This window comes from Mixophyes fleayi, chromosome 1 (genome assembly GCF_038048845.1).
Source record: "Mixophyes fleayi isolate aMixFle1 chromosome 1, aMixFle1.hap1, whole genome shotgun sequence".
Lineage (NCBI taxonomy): Eukaryota > Metazoa > Chordata > Amphibia > Anura > Limnodynastidae > Mixophyes > Mixophyes fleayi.
The window spans coordinates 132,316,716-132,334,498 of record NC_134402.1 but is presented as its reverse complement, the minus strand read 5'-3'; positions in this window follow the sequence as shown (position 1 = coordinate 132,334,498).

The window sequence follows — 17,783 nt, the reverse complement described above, 5'->3', positions numbered from 1 at the left end:
TTTGTTTTTTAAAAACAAAAATCCAAATAAATGTTACATGTTATTTTACAAAAACAAACAATCAATGAAGGATAACAGAAGTCAACCTTATTTTCCCTCATCAGCAAAAAAAATGGTGGTCACTTTGCGAAAGTGACCATAGGAAAGATTGGAGAGGGGTCTTCACAGGAACAGCAGTTTTTTGTGACTGCTGTTTCTGTTGAAGCTTTTTAATAAATACACACAATCTTTCAATCCTTATCATTGCAATAAGGATTTAAAGGAATCATGTTAAAAACGCGGACATTAATAAATAGCGGCCTATGTACCTACAGTCTCCAATAATGTAAACCGGTTCTGAATAAGTGCAAAAGTTGATCCCACACTTTCCAGTCTTTATCTCCACAACATTTGCTAATGCTAACTCACAGAGCAACAACCTTTATAAACGCAACTATCCTGATCCTCTTCTACTACACAAACCACTGCATAACATACTTTTAATCCTTAACCTAAATTACATTCAACATGTTATTTCATCATTAGTGACAATGACATTTCATTACTTTCCTAATTGGAAAATTTTATATGTTTCATCAGTTCCTGAAGATTGGGTAACATTGTAATTTACTCATATCAGCAAGAGGCAAGAGGCCGCTTTCACACTATTATAGGAAGTACAGAGTACTGATGGTTATGTGGATTTTACTGACTGGTTGCTATTGACATAATTAACAAACATGCAACAGGTATTAATGTTATTACTTTTATTTGACTATTATGATTGCGACTGTGGATCAAACCAGAGTCTATTTCTCAGTGATCACAATTTGCTGTGCACTGATTATACCCTTGTTTTTACTGTAAAACATTTAGGAGCTCATTTAAAATAAGATGCCTTTTAGGTAAGGGTGTGCACCGGGCACTTTTGGTGTTTTGGGTTTTGGGTTCTGATTTGTTTTGCCAAAACACCCCATGAAAGGTTTTGGTTCTGATTTTGGGTTTTGGGTTCTGATTTTTTTTTTAAAAAAGCGTAAAAAGTGCTAAAATCCATATTTCGTTTTTTTTTTTCACTCCTACACTATTATTAACATCAATAACATTCATTTCCACTAATTTCCAGTCTATTGTGAACACTTCACACCTCACAATATTGTTTTTAGTCCAAAAGGTTGCACCGAGGTAGCTGGATGTCTAAGCAAAGCGACACAAGTGGGCGGCACAAACACGTGGCCCATCGTAGGTGGCTGTGTAGGCTTGAATGGCCTTTTTCTGCTCCTCCATCCTCTGCAGCATATAGAGGGTGGAGTTCAAGCGCGTCACTACCTCTTGTTTTTGTTGATGGCAGGGCATGTTCATGATTTTTTGATGTAGCAGGAACAGTGAACGTAGTTTAAAATCTAAAACTAAGATTTCTGGACTGCATAGTGGAGTGGCCCCGGTACCCAATTTGGTACCGGGGCCACAATACCTCCTTCAACTGTCTAAATTCCACTGCACAGATGGCGGACACCGGATGCACGTCTAACACCAACATAGCTGTTAAGGCCGCAGTTATCCGCTTTGCCATAGGATGACTACTGTCGTACCTCGTGCTCATGGCAAACGACTGTTGGACGGTCACATAATGCCAAAAAAAGAGTAGCAAGATGGAATTGTCCTTGGGCCCTCCCACCCACCCTTATGTTGTTGAAATAGGACATGCGCACTTTAACAAACCAATCATTTCAGCGACAGGGCCTACAAAACTGTGGCTGAAATGATTGGTTTGTTTGGACCCCCACAAAACGAGCTGGCAAAGAAAAAAAAGAGGTGCAAGATGGAATTGTCCTTGGGCCCTCCCACCCACCCTGATGTTGTTGAAATAGGACATGCGCACTTTAACAAACCAATAATTTGAGCGACAGGGCCTACCAAACTACTGTGGCTGAAATGATTGGTTTGTTTGGGCCCCCACACAAAAAAATCTGTTCATCTCTCCCTGTACAAACTAAACTGGCTCTAATGAGGCAAGATGTCGTCCTCATCCTCATCCTCTGATTCCTCGCCCCCTTCAGTGTGTACTTCCTCATCCTCACACATTATCAATTCGTCCCCGTTGGACTCCACAACCACAGGTCCCTCTGTAGTCTCTGGAGGGCAGTGCTGTTCTTGATTGAGGAATTGATAATTCATTTTTATGAACATCATTTTTTCAACATTTTGCGGAAGCAACCTCCTTCGCCGCTCACTGACCGCTGCACTAAAAACTCTTTCCGAGTACACACTGGAGGGGGGACAACTCAGGTAAAATAGAGCCAGTTTGTACAGGGGCTTCCAAACTGGCTTTTTTTCCTGCCAGTAAGAATAAGGACTGTCTGACATGTCTACTTGGATGGTGTCAGCAAAGTAATCCTCCACCATTTTTTCAATTGTGACAGCATCCAATGCAGCAACAGTAGACATGTCTGCAATGGTTGGCAGGTCCTTCAGTCCGGACCAGATGCTCTCAGCATCCCCGCCAGCGGGTCTTTTAGGAAAACTGAGCTTTTACCTCGCAGCCACAGGTGTTGAAGATTGGGCATCGCCCTTGGCAGACGACGTTGATGGCATTTCATCGTCTATGTCATGACTAGTGGCAGCAGCTTCAGCATTAGGAGGAAGTGGGTCTTGATCTTTCCCTACCTTATCCTCCAAATTTTTGTTCTCCATTATATGCAGCACAAGAGAGCGTACCCCTAAACCATACACACTTTGGGACTGCTGAAACAGTGAACTTAGTAATATAGATTGCAGTTCCTATTTTTTTGGACTGCAGAAACAGTGAACGTAGTAATATTGATTGCAGTTCCTATTTTTTGGGACTGCAGAAAGAGTGAATGTACTAATATAGATTGCAGTTCCTATTTTTTGGACTGCAGAAACAGTGAACGTAGTAATATAGATTGCAGATCCTATTTTTTGGGACTGCAGAAACAGTGAATGTAGTAATATAGATTGCAGTTCCTATTTTTTGGAAATGCAGAAACAGTGAACGTAGTAATATAGATTGCAGTTCCTATTTTTTGGGACTGCAGGAATATATTGCTCTAGAATATTTTTTATACTTTTTAAAAAAAAATTATATATTTTTTTAATTATTTTTTTATTATTATTTTTTTTTCATTTTTAGAAGATTTTATTATAATTATAAAATTACTATGGACTTAGCCCAAAAAAACTCAGGAGAAAAGCAACACTGGACTCAGCAGGACAGACACTGGCCAAAGCACCACTGGAATCAGCAGGACAGAGCACTGGACAAAGTACTACTGGACTCAGCAGGACAGAGCACTGGACAAAGGACCACTTGACTATAGTAAATTAGTATAACAGAGCACAGGATATCAACCTCCCTTGACAGTGGGAAAATGAAGATGGCGGCCGCGAGCGGGGCATTTATGACATCCGAGTCTCGCGAGATCCGACGCGAGACTTGGATGTCATAGCCTCGTTTTGGATTCATTTGGCGGCCGGAAGTACCCGAACAGTGCTCGGATCCTGTCGGATCCGAACTGTTCGGGTGGGCTCGGATTTCGGTAATCCGAGCCCGCTCATCCTTACTTTTAGGAGGTGTACTTCAAATCTCCCCTCACACCTTTGCACATCTCCTCACAGACGTCTGCACATCTCCACTGAGACATCTGCATATCTCCACTGAGACCTCTACACATCTCCATTGAGACCTCTGCACATCTCCTCACAGACCACTGCACATCTCCACCGAGACATCTGCACATCTCCACTGACACCTCTGCACATCTCCACTGAGACCTCTGCAAATCGGCTTACAGACCTCTGCACATCTCCACTGAGACCTCTAAACATCATCCCACAGTCCACTGCAGATCTCCCCTCACAGACCTCTGCACATCTCCCCTCAAAGACCTCTGCACATCTCCCCTCGCAGACCTCTGCACATCTCCCCTCACAGACCTCTGCACATCTCCCCACAGACCTCTGCACATCTCCACTGAGACCTCTGCACATCTTCCCACAGACCACAGCACATCTCCCCTCACAGACCTCTGCACATCTCCCCTCACAGACCTCTGCACATCTCCCCTCGCAGACCTCTGCACATCTCCCCTCACAGACCTCTGCACATCTCCCCACAGACCTCTGCACATCTCCCCACAGACCTCTGCACATCTCCCCTCACAGACCTCTGCACATCTCCCCTCACAGACCTCTGCACATCTCCCCTCAAAGACCTCTGCACATCTCCCCTCGCAGACCTCTGCACATCTCCCCTCACAGACCTCTGCACATCTCCCCACAGACCTCTGCACATCTCCACTGAGACCTCTGCACATCTTCCCACAGACCTCTGCACATCTCCCCTCACAGACCTCTGCACATCTCCCCTCGCAGACCTCTGCACATCTCCCCTCACAGACCTCTGCACATCTCCCCACAGACCTCTGCACATCTCCCCACAGACCTCTGCACATCTCCCCTCACAGACCTCTGCACATCTCCCCTCACAGACCTCTGCACATCTCCCCTCGCAGACCTCTGCACATCTCCCCTCACAGACCTCTGCACATCTTCCCACAGACCTCTGCACATCTTCACCGAGACCTCTGCAAATACCCTCACGGACCTCTGCACATCTCCAGTGATTCCTCCGCACATCTTCCCTCACAGGTCTCTGCACATCTCCACTGAGACCTCTACACATCTCCGCTCACGCCTCTGCACATCTCCCCTGAGACTTCTGCACATCTCCTCTGAGACCTCTGCACATCCCCCTTGAGACCTCTGCACATCTCCCCTGAGACCTCTGTACATCTTCCCTGAGACATCTTCACATCTCCCTTCATACAACAGCACATCTCCCCACAGACCTCTACACATCTCCCCACAGACCTCTACACATCTCCCCACAGACCTCTAAACATCTCCACTTAGACCTCTGCACATCTCCCCTCAGACCAATTCATCAAAATTCTATTAAATTTATAACAATTCTCCCTGTGAGGATTCCATCCTCACACAAAATAAGACCCAGTCGTAGTAGAAGTGACATTTGGGTTTAATTGCATGCTCTTACACACTAGGGGTCCTACTACTAAGGGAATACAAATAACACAAGGAGAAGAGTGTGTGGAAAGGATGGTGAAATAACCAGTACTCAATGTACCGGACAAGGGCGTTCCTATAGGCCCCCCCCAGTGTATAGGCATAGTTTCTGTTAAGACTACTATTGGGCCACGAATACTATGACTGACACAGGTGTCTGATTACATTTAACAATCCTGGAATAATTAGGAGGATCATAGGTTAACCCTTGATAAATTTTAACCTTTACATCCTTTGAACACAAACATTTTAAAAGCACAATTAGAAACTTTACACATACATAAATGATTAGCATAATAACCAGTCCCATCATTATATATTTCAAAATTCCTGAACATAAGTTGGACAATCCTTTACCTAGAAATCCAAAGGGATCCCATCCTTCACTATCTATCTACCTCATTACTTTCTGCAACTTGTCTATCTCATCTATATGGACATTTATATTACTATATAGGTACAACACTCCTGTCCTATAAGAGCACAGGGCTGCCCTATAAGGCCAGTACATGGCCAATCTATTTTGTAAGTTTATTTTTCTGGTTTGAGCAAGTTCCTCATTTACTCCTTTAAATACTTCTTTAGTTTGGCAATACATCATACATTTATTATGAGCAACACAACTCCAATCAATTTTTATATTTTCTCCCCAACATAACGTAATTACAACCATAGGAATACTATCCCTTGCATTTAAAGGCAGGTGTATACAGACCAAACACCTTGATTCATATTCTTAGCAATTTTTGCATGTATTTGTAATACAGAGTTCTCTCCAGAGAAGGCACCATAATACTCCTGTTTAGTTTTTGCTTGTCTCAAGATCAGAAGACAAAAGACAATGCTCCAGTAGCCTGTTGCCGTCTTAACGTTGGGCTGTTATTATGTCCCCAAAAGGGCCTAGGTGGTTTCTCTCAATCAAGTACAGCAGAAATAGACCAGTTGTGACATGATCTCATCCACTTGAACCCCTTTTTTAGGAGGCATTACCTACTTACAGTGAGAGGTGTGTATCCATGTCAGCTTCTTCTTAAATTTCACGGCAGTAGATGATGTCAGTAGATTATGGCATGATCAGTCTCATCGATCTGTTAAAGAGCCATAACATAGGAAAATTCTTATCATTACCATGTCTTCTGCTTTCATGGAGTGGCATATGAAAGACAGCTTTGGTTGTGTGCCTATCACACATGCTTGCAACTCCTTCAAATGAATAGTCATTTTATTTCACTGTCACATCTTGGACGGTAGCTAAATCACGGCTGGGCTTAACACACAGATTAGGGAGCTTCCAAAATAATATTTTGTAATGGAAGATCTTCAAAGGCCCTCTTGGTGTTGTTTTGATAGAATGTAACACAGTAGGTAGGTCCTCAGGCCATTGTCTTACTCAGTCTAACTTTTGCAATCTTACAAAAGCCTTTTCCATCAACTCAAACAGCTCACAAACAGTGTGACCACAACAATTCCATTCAAACTCCACATAACAATATGTCTAAACACTGTACTTATTCAACATAGATAATATGTATATATTCTCTCATGATCACATGTTAAAACAGCCCAGAATGGGCCCATATACTTTACGCTTTTCCTGTGTCCAAATAGGGAGAAAAATCCTGAGTGTCTGTCTGCTTCTGAGTCCATCTAGCAAGGGTCAAATAAACATATTTGTCTCTCAGATGACTCTCAAAAGTGGGCGAAGACTCAGTATAGGATACCTTTAGATATGTTAATTACCTGAGGCTTGACCTAAGCAGCCCCCAATTTCTACAACAGAAAACAAGGTTTCTGAAGAGAGGGAATGTGCAGCTTTGCTATTCCCCTGGAGACCTGTGATGTCTTGTACCTATGTGTGCGCTATGGCAGTGCCTTTAATACTGAACAGGTACAGTCTGTGTCTGAAAACACAGCGGGCATAATGTAATTAGCTTTTGTGCAAGCGCCAATTGGCGCATGTGCAGTCTGCGTTTAAAGACGCTCCAATTCACATTGTGTGGAAGTCGAAAAATTGGATGGAGTCGTTTCAATTAATAACCATCAATTTCATTATTACTTTATGTGAAAATATGCGAATAGCACACTACAGTGTGGAATGGCGTATTTAGCAATAGCACTTGCGAACAAATCTGCATATACATACACTCATACATTCACTTGTAAATGGTTCACCTTAATAAAGTTCCAACGCACAGTCATTTATAATCGAATGTAATAGATTTAATAGTTTACTATACTAATGTTAAAACCACTTTGTTGATATCTAAGGTTTGGGATTTAGGAAACATATCATGTTTAGTGTCATTCTAATCTACTTTTTCCCATCAGACATCCGCTACTATCGGCTAAGCGATTGCATCTTGCGTATGCAAGTTATGAACAATAGAGGAATAATGATCAGAATGATATTGAGTGTGTAATGCAAATAGACCAGTTTAAACTAGCTTTTCGGTGGGAAGACACGTATACAGCTGTTGGAGAGTTGACCCCAACCCTTGGAGGGCATTGTTTGAACCGACCTATGACCTGCATTATACTGGACTGTCCTGAATCCTGAACCTATGGAAACACGCCAAGACATCACTACTGTTTTTATATGTATCACAAACTGTGTATAAACCAGGCTCTGGGTCCACTATACAGGCTACTTGACCACAGACTTCAGGATTGAATGACTGTATGCTGGATCCAGGGCTCTTGCGTATGTATCGGCTGTACTTATTCTACTGAATTGTTATATATTGCATCTTGCTATTATATCACGTTGTGCATTGGAATCACACCAAATCGCAGCGGACAATCTTCATTGATTGCGACTAAACGAACATAAGAATTGCATCTCGATGAGATCATAACTTGTGGGGCATTCAGGATGACATCATCGCTCCTTCACAGGCCCATTATAGTTTTTGACAGAAAACTTGACTCATGAGGATTATCTGGCATGCAAAATTGATTAAGCCTAACATGGACTTGACTTTGCGCAGGGGAACCGAATGGGCACCCTGGATGCATATGATGGAGTCCACCATTGTTTGTGTTTTATCTGGGAGGAGATGACAACAACCTGCACCGGGGTTGATCTCGAATCCCAGGAAGGAGAAGTGGGATGTTGGACCTTCCGTCTAAGACTTCGAATAATGTTTGCGTTGCTGCTAAGTTATCTGCGCATTGGGATGAGCCTGCTGAATCTATTATCAGAAAGTCGTCCAAGTAATGGGATATCCCATGGTGGCCGGTCCCCGCTTGAAAGCACCAGTGGATGAATGAACTAAATTTCTAAGTATGAGCAGGATATCGAACAATCCATGGGAATGGTTGTCCTGTACTTTAAAGCCCATGACCCTCAAATAGTTCGAATGTAGTGGCCATAAACAGAATGCCGATTCAACGTCTAATTTGACTAGTAGAGAGCCAAGACCGATCTCTTGTACAAGTTCCAGTGTAGACTAGAACGACTAATAGTTTACTGTACCATGATGTGGGTCAATTGAGTCGTTGACCGAACTACCAGGTATGAGAGGAGTTGAATAAGGAGGAATTTGGCCGTTGTTTTTTTGAGTACAAACCCCATGGGGCAGACTACTAAGTTGGGCAGGGGAGGGAAAGAAAAGGGGCTTAACATGTGGTCCAGGCCAGGTTCTTTCCACACTTTCTTAGCCAAAATGTCTGAGAAGATGTATGCAGACAAAGTTTTTCGGGGAGGACTTAATGCCCCCTGGAAGGGGATACTGAAACCTTCCTGAAAGCCTCATTTCAGGAATGTGGCTGCCTCTTGTTCGGGAAAAAGACTAGACCATCTATAGAGCTTGCACATCAATTGGCGAACGGGCTTTGGTATGTAGCTGATTCTCCAACACCTCGTCCCCTGCCAGCGCTTGGAGCGGGCCTGGAGCATTCCGTAGCAGGATGGGAACCTCTGCATGTGGAGCTATTGAGTCGATATTTACACACCTCTCCATATGCACAAGATCCGACATTGTATGCATATCATCTCATTTTGTTAGGGAGGGGTGCAGAATCCCTTCCTGACTTAAGAAACCGTTTGTGTCTGGTTGTTATCGTTGTATGAAAACTATGTTGCATTAATTCCAATCAGATTTCAACATCTTTGAAACCTAGTGGATGACTTGCATACCCACTCATCTTACACCAGTATTGGTCATCATATGATCGCCAAATCATGGCATCATCATTGACAAACATGTCAATGATTAGGTGTAAGTACCGCCACATGTCTGTGTGTTCTGCTGGCCTGATCTCAATGTACGTGGCTGCAAAAACACAGTATCTGCTCAGCCAGTTTGGGAAAGATCTATACATCTCCTCACCTATTCTGTTCCTCTTGCGAGCTGTGGCCAAACTATTTTTTGCCGTGTTCGTTATCATGAACATGTCTACAAACAAAAAATTTCTGATTTTATCTCTGGAGCTATTCCTAATCCCCCACATAAGCAGCATGTTTGCACAACGCACCATGTTGCCGTCATTCGCTCCCTGTTGGGTGCATTGGATCTGTGAGGGAATAGACTCGCAGAATCATTTGCCTGGCTGTTGCGCCTGAGATGGGCTCTGTACTAGCCCACTTCGGGTGCGCATGCTGCGCAAGCGCATGGCCACCGGTGGTTCAGTGTGAACTGCCGAGTTGAGCGAGCAGACAAGCCGACTCGTGCTCCTGCTACCTGGAGCAGGTTAGAGAACAGGGTTAGTGGAGGAGGGGGGACAGCAGCCAAGCGGTCAGCACTGGGGATGCAACCGCCGAATGGGGACAGAATTGACAGCCATCACTGCTGGGCACTGACAAAATGGCTCCCCGAAGGAGGGGGGAGTCATCTTGCAATCTCAAAGGGCAGGAGGCTTGTTCAGGTTAGATGCTTTCTAGTTCACTTTATGATATACAGAATTATATAATAATTATACCTATAATTATATAGGTAAATTATAATTATAAGCACCTCATTATATGCAGGTCCTACACTGACCTATATGCTTTAAACACCATTAGAATGCAGTTAAAATCAGATGCACTCACCTCCCAGGTATGGCTTGTGAGCCACACCCATCTTGTGGGAAATGATTTCTCTATATGTCCCAGTCAGCTTGCAGATAACTTTAAATACAGCAGTTTTGGCTGGAACAAACTCTCCCTTTAGCCAGTGTTATAACACCTCTCAATTGCAACATTACAGTTCCAGTCAGAGGTTTTAATAACATAGTTTTAAGTCTTACTTAAATAACTTGAACATAGCAAAGCAAAATAAACGTATCTGTCTTCCTATGAGTCCTGCTGACATCTCATGGGCAGTGGGAAGTTAGGTCTTTTCCTATACTGCAATACAGCACAGACACAGAGTTAATAGCATTCACATTTAATAAATAGACCTATTACCCCCAAACATGCACTGCCAAATTAATAGTATCCATATTTACTAAATTTCCCTCCCAAATAGCCCCACATTAAATAATTATTTTTTACAATTATTAACCCTCCCCTTCAAATAGCCCAATATTACATGAATGCCATTGTCATTCATGTTTAATAATTAAAACCCCACATACTGCCCTGGAATTAAATAATTGGTATTCAGATTTAATAAATAGAACTCTTTCCCAAATGCAGCCCCACATCAAATTAATAGCTCAAACCACCCCAGCTTTAAATAAATAATCCCATCACTCCCCCTTAAATGAATAGGCATTACCATGACCCCACTATTAAATTAAATAGCCCTGCCATCAAATAAATTGTCCCTACTAATAAATAATTTTTTAAAAATCAACCCACTATGATTAGCACCCACCGTCACTATTAAATAAATAGCCCAGCCTCCATCCGCATTACTGTAACAACCTCTGCCTCACCCACTAACACTTATCTTTTTCCAGCAGCGCTGTGTTGGAGAGGCAGACTCTTCTGTCTGCCTCTCTTGTTTCCTGCACAGTGGGATGAAGTCAGTGTAGAACGTAATGAAGAGAAGATATCCAGTTGATCCAGTCAGCACCCTAACAGGACAAATGGCTGACCTTCGTGAAGTCGGCATAATAGACAGGGAGCTGCAACATGTCAAGATTCAACAGGCACAACGTAAAGAAAAAAGTGAGTGGCGCCCGGAGAAACGGCAACACTATGAAAATAAGCAGGATCACCCCAGGTATACTGGAAGACTGTCACCTGACCAGTTTGATGGACAAGGAAGACCCATTTGCCGGTGCTGCAATTTGAGTGGGCACTTAGAATGAAACTGATAATCAAACAAGCCTTTAAACTCCGAAACTCCGAGACAGAGGACCGACCCTTGGGAAGAACATTACCAGTAGGTCCACCCCAAAGGGAGTGGTGACCCAGAGACTTCGGCTACTGCCCCACCATCACTATTCAAATTAATGGGATCAACATCCCTGCTCTCTTGGATACAGGCTCCCAGGTGTCAGGTTAGCTCACAAATAATTGAGTTAGATCCTGCTTTCTCAAAGGGAAAAAGACTAAACTTCCCTGGAGGTGCGGAGTCTAACAAAATGGAAGGTGTTCACCAGGGATTCCCGCAAGGGAATATGGGCTTCTGCAGCTTCCAGCTTGCAGGTCGCGGCCCTCCAAGAAAGCTCCCAGTGTGACAGCTAGAGAACAAGTTACACAGCAGAAGAATGATCCAATTCGGACATCAAATGGTGGTAACGAAGATTGCCATTTATTATAAAACATTAATACAAGAGTTCAATGAAGACTTGAGTAATTTGCAACCGTTGATCACAAAGACATGCAAGAGTAGAAACTGTCAGCAACATTCATTAATACAGGCTGCACATGTAATAATCAAAGACTCTACTAGTAATAGAATTGAGGCACAGGATTCAGCAAAGTCCAGACATGCGCAGCCACAATGAAACACAGCTTGTCACGGATTATGGAACCAGATGACAATAGTCAGTAGTGCAGGCAAAATAGATACAGGAGTAGATCATAGCGTTTACCACCGGCAGTGGAACAGGTAGGCAGAAATCAACAAAGTACAGCTATACAACAACGATGAACCCACAGCAGCGATGAATAGCAGCTTACCACAGATTGTGGAACCGGTAACAGTAGTCAGCAATGCAGGCCGAGTAGGTAACGGTTGTGGATCATAGTGTTTACCACGAGCAGTGGAACAGGTATGCAGAGATCGAGGAATTCCAACATACAGCAGCGATGAACACACAGCAGTGATGAATAGCAGCTTACCACAGATTGTGGAACTGGTAACAGTAGTCAGCAATGCAGGCCGAGTAGGTAGCAGGTGTGAATCATAGTGTTTACCACGATCAGTGGAACAAGTATGCAGAGATCGAGGAAGTCCGACATACAGCAGCGATGAACACACAGCAGCGATAAAATAGCAGCTTATCACAGATTGTGGAACAGGTTAGCAGGAGACAGCAATGTGACAGTACCCCCTTCCCCTTTAAAGGTGGTCACCGAACACTTAGGGACAGGCTTCCTAGGAAATTTGGTATGAAATCTCTTCACTAGAAGAGGTGCATTGACATCCAATGCTCGTACCCAAGATCTCTCCTCGGGTCCAAAACCTTTCCAGTCAACTAGATTTCAACACCCCTCTGGAGTACTTAGAATCCAATAACTGCTTGATCTCAAAATCTTCGGTTTGCTGAATCTCAGGATGAGCATGAGTGGAAATAGGAGAAAAAAATCGATTTATGACCACAGGCTTTAAAAGAGACATATGAAAAGTATTAGTAATCCGAAGGGCTGAAGGAAGTTGAAGATTAAAACACACTGGAGAAATAATTCGAGAGATCCTATAAAGACCAATATAACGAGGGACAAACTTCATACAAGGAACCCTAAGACAAATATTCTTTGTCGACAACAAGACCTTATCACCAACTTTCAAACAGGCACAGCACTGCGTTTCTTAGCTGCAAATAATTTATACAGAGAGGACAATTTCTTCAATGCTCTTCGGACTTTTGCCCATATAGAAAGAAAGTCCTGCCTCAATAAATTAACAGCTGGAACCTGAGTAGATGGTAAGGCTGAAAACTCAGGAATTCGAGGATGTATGCCGTAAACGATGGAAAACAGAGTTGCAGAAGTTTATTCATGAAAAGCATTATTATGCACAAATTCAGCCCATGGTAACATATCGATCCAATTTTCTTGGTTAGTAGATGAAAAAATCCTAAGAAAAGTCTCCAAATCTTGATTATCCCTTTCTGTTTGTCCATTGGTCTGAGGATGGCATTAAGAAGAAAACTTTAACCGAATGCCCAGAAGATCACACTGAGATCTCCAAAACTTAGACCCAAATTAAACCCCTCTATCCGAAACAATCTCTGGGGGCAACCATCAAGATGAAAAATCTCTTTTAAAAAAATGTTGGGCCAAAACAGCAGATGAAGGCAAACCAAACAAGGGAACGAAATGTGCCATTTTGGAAAAACGGTAAACAATAACCCAGATGGTATTACAATTCTTGCTAGTATGTACATCAGTAATAAAATCCATCGAAATATGAATCCATGGTTTAGAAGGCACAGGAAGAGGTTGAAGAAGACCCAATGGAGATTGACGAGGAGACTTATGTTAGGCACAAGCTGCACAAGTAGCTACAAACTCTTTAACTTCAGACTGGAATTTGGGCCACCAATATTGTCGAGAAATTAATTCAAAAGTCTTTCGAGCTCCCAAATGTCCAGCAAAACGTGAGGCATGAAACCAAATCAATAATCTTTTCTGTAAATTGAGAGGAACAAACATTTTCCCCTGAGGGTAGTAGGATTTTGGAAAAATTAACGGCATTAACACACTTTGGGTCCAAGATGGGATGATCCCAAAAATTCTCAGGTTCAATATGACCAAAAGCTTGAGACAATGCATCAGCTTTCTTATTCTTGAGTCCAGGCTTAAATGTAACATGTAAATTAAAGCGTGAAAAAAAAAACGACCACCGAGCCTGACGAGGATTTAGGCATTGAACCGATTGAAGATAAAGGAGATTTTTGTGATCAGTAAACACTGTAACAATATGTTGAGCCCCTTCCAACAAATAGCGCCATTCACGTAACGCTAATTTAATAGCCAAAAATTCTTTATATCCAATGGAATAATTCATCTCTGCTGGTAAAAATTTACGGGAAAAGATAGCACAAGCATGAAATTTCCCCTGAATAGACCTCTGTGAAAGCTGCAACTCCCATTGTAGATGCATCAACTTCAAGAAAAAATGGCAACGAGAGATCAGATTGCTTTAGAACAGTTGCAGCAGAAAAAGTCTTTTTAAGAAAAGAAAATTGTTTGAGTGCTTCTGGAGGCCATTGTTGAGTATCAGCACCTCTTTTAGTAAGAGCCACTAACGGAGCCACTATAGTAGAATATGCAGAAATTAAACGTTTGTAATAATTTGAAAAACCCAAAAAGCGTTGAATAGCCTTAAGTGTATTAGGACAAGGGCACTCCAGAATAACCCAGACTTTTTCAGGGTCCATCCGCAGACCAGTTCCAGACACAATATACCCTAAAAAAGGTAATAGCAGCTTATCACGGATTGTGGAACAGGTAACAGTAGTCAGCAATGCAGGCCGAGTAGGTAACACGTGTGGATCATAGCGTTTACTACGAGCAGTGGAACAGGTATGAAGAGATCGAGGAAGTCCAACATACAGCAGCGATGAACACACAGCAGCGATAAAATAGCAGCTTACCACGGATTGTGGAACTGGTAACAGTAGTCAGCAATGCAGGCCGAGTAGGTAGCAGGTGTGGATCATAGCGTTTGCCACGAGCAGTAGAACAGGTATGCAGAGATTGAGGAAGTCCAACATACAGCAGCGATGAAATAGCAGCTTACCACGGATTGTGGAACTGGTAACAGTAGTCAGCAATGCAGGCCAAGTAGGTAGCAGGTTTGGATCATAGCGTTTACCACGAGCAGTGGAACAACTATGCAGAGATCAAGGAAGTCCAACATACAGCAGCAATGAACACACAGCAGCGATGAATAGTAGTCTACCATAGATTGTGGAACAGGTTAGCAGGAGACAGCAATGCAGGCTGAGTAGGTCACAGGTGTGGATCATAGCATTTACCATGAACAGTGGAACAGCAGAGGCATCAGAGTAAACAGGTATGACTTGAAGAACTAAAAATGCAAGGATGAAAGCATGGGCCTTATAAAGGGAGGCTGACCAATGGCAGAACTGATCAACACACAGGTGTAGTAATCACAGATGCAGACCATGATCAATAGTTTGCACTAGGAATAGGTATTAAAGTGTCAGTCAGTGTTTAGAGGCTCAGTCAGAGGCCCCCAGGGAGCGGAGTGTGACACCAGGTCATGACAATCCAGTTGGAGAAATTCAAGCAACATTGGAGGGAGGAAGAACTGACCCTGCCACCTCTTGCCTGGCTGAACTTACTGGCCGGCAACGGTCTTAGCATCACCTGCCAGGGTTTTTGGGAAGCTGATTTGAAAATAGGACAGACTGTTTTGCAAAAACAAGGGTGTATTATTACAGACGTCCGGGATGACAGGATATCTCCAATGATAATTGGAAAGGACGTCCTGCAAAGCTGTCCTGAAGAATTGGTCATGACTTTGAAGACAGACTTACAGACCATTGCACCCCCAGACCGGCAAGCTCTCTAAGTAATTAGATTTTTACAAGGGCATCAGAAATTTGTAAAGGCAGATGGAGAAGTGGGAAACGCTAGAATTGCTGACCAAAGGCCAGTGGTACTAAAGCCGACTTCAGACACTGTGATCTGGTGCAAGGCAAGGATTGGGCCTAGTGTTCGGAAATACAAGGCAAAATTTGAACCCTGCGAAGCAGAGGATCGAAGTGACTTTGCTATAGCCCGTACCCTGGTGAACATTAACAGAGGCAGATTGCTTGTAAGGCTTTTGAACCCGCATGACCACCCTGTGCGGTTGTACCAAGACCATCTTGTGGCAAAGTTAATCAAAGTGACATTTCAGGGTGTGAAGTTTACAGTGACGCAACAGAATCAAATGTCCGACACCCGTCTTGAGGAAGATGGGTATCGGACATTTCTTCCCACATAGTGGGAAGAAATTCAAAAAAGGGATAATAACACCCCTGGAAGGGAGAAATCTGGAGTCTTGCAAGTGGTCAAGGAGCATGTAGAAACCTTTAACAAACACCCGCAGACTTCTGGAAAGTGGAAAGTGTACAACATTGCATACCTACAGGATCACATGCTCCCATCAGAGAGAGGCATCAGCCTTTGGCTCCAGCTATGCACCAACCGGTCAAGCAAATGATCAATGAAATGAAGTCCACTGGATTAATTAGGGAGAGTCACAGTCCCTGGACTGCACTGCTGGTACTGGTGAAAAAGAAGGATGGTAGCCTATGTTTCTACGTAGATTATTGGACGTTGAATCAGGCGACCCATTAAGACGCATATCCTCTGCCGAGGGTTGAAGAATCATTGACTGCATTGAAATCCGCAGCATACTTCTCCACACTGGATCTGACCAGTGGGTACTGGCAGATGCAACGCACCCGCTACATTCCAACAAGTCATGGAATCATGCATGGGTCACATGAATTTCAAAATGGTGCTACTGTATCTGGATGACATCATCATCTTCTCCAGAACATATGAGGAACATCTGAAGCATCTGAGCGAAGTCTTCGAACAGCTTGCTAGGTATGGTCTGAAGGTGAAACTGTCCACGTGCCACCTGTTGAAGCCGAAATTCCAGTACTTAGGATTCATTGTCAGCTCAGAAGGAGTGATGCCAGACCCAGAGAAGATAAGGGCAGTGAGAGATTGGCCTGTGCCCAGAACCATGAAAGATGTACAAAGGCTCTTATTTAAAGGATACTATAGGAGACTTTTGAGAAACTTTGCCAAGGTAGCAGCAACTTTGCATGAATTAATGCGTGGAGAACCCAGAAAGGGGTAATGGAGGAATGTTCCTGTTGAATGGACTGAATATCAGCAAGAGACGTTTGACCAGCTGAATACTCTATTAATTGACGCCCCCTTGTTGGCCTATCCTGACTACAAAAAAGTTGGGTTGGGAGAGAACAGTTCATTGCCTACGCCAGCTGGGGTTTGCGGAAGACTGAAAGGAACAATGAGAACTATAGTGCTTTCAAATTGGAATTCCTGGCCCTGGTATGGGAGACAGAAAAGTTCAAAGACTACTTGGCAGCTACCCTGTTCATTGTTTTCACCAACAACAATCTGCTAGCACATCTGCAATCAGCCAGATTGGGAGCTCTTGAACAAAGGTGGGCCTCTAGACTCGCCAACTTTCAGTACACCATTAGATACCGAAGTGGAAATCCAATGGTAATACAGGTGCCTTATCTCGACTGTCCACTACCGAAGAGAAGGAAGAGGACAAGGATTGTTGGGAAGCTGTAGAGACCACTGCTTTCTATTCTGTGCCAGTTGGACAGCATAAAATCACGTTGGGAACCTCACCATCCGTGGAAGTGGATTCCAGTGAATCGGGACAAAGTTTCTCTGGGATTGACTGGAAACAGGTACAGTCCAAAAGTCCCCTCCTCCGAAAATTGAAGTCAATACTAATCTCACAGGCCATGCTGAATTGAACCAAAGACAGCAGGCTAATCCAGAACTGCTGAAACTGCAGAGGCAGAGAGAGAGCGTCTGAATGTCAAGCAGGAACTGATCATTCAGTGCAGTGTTGATCCTGGTACTCACT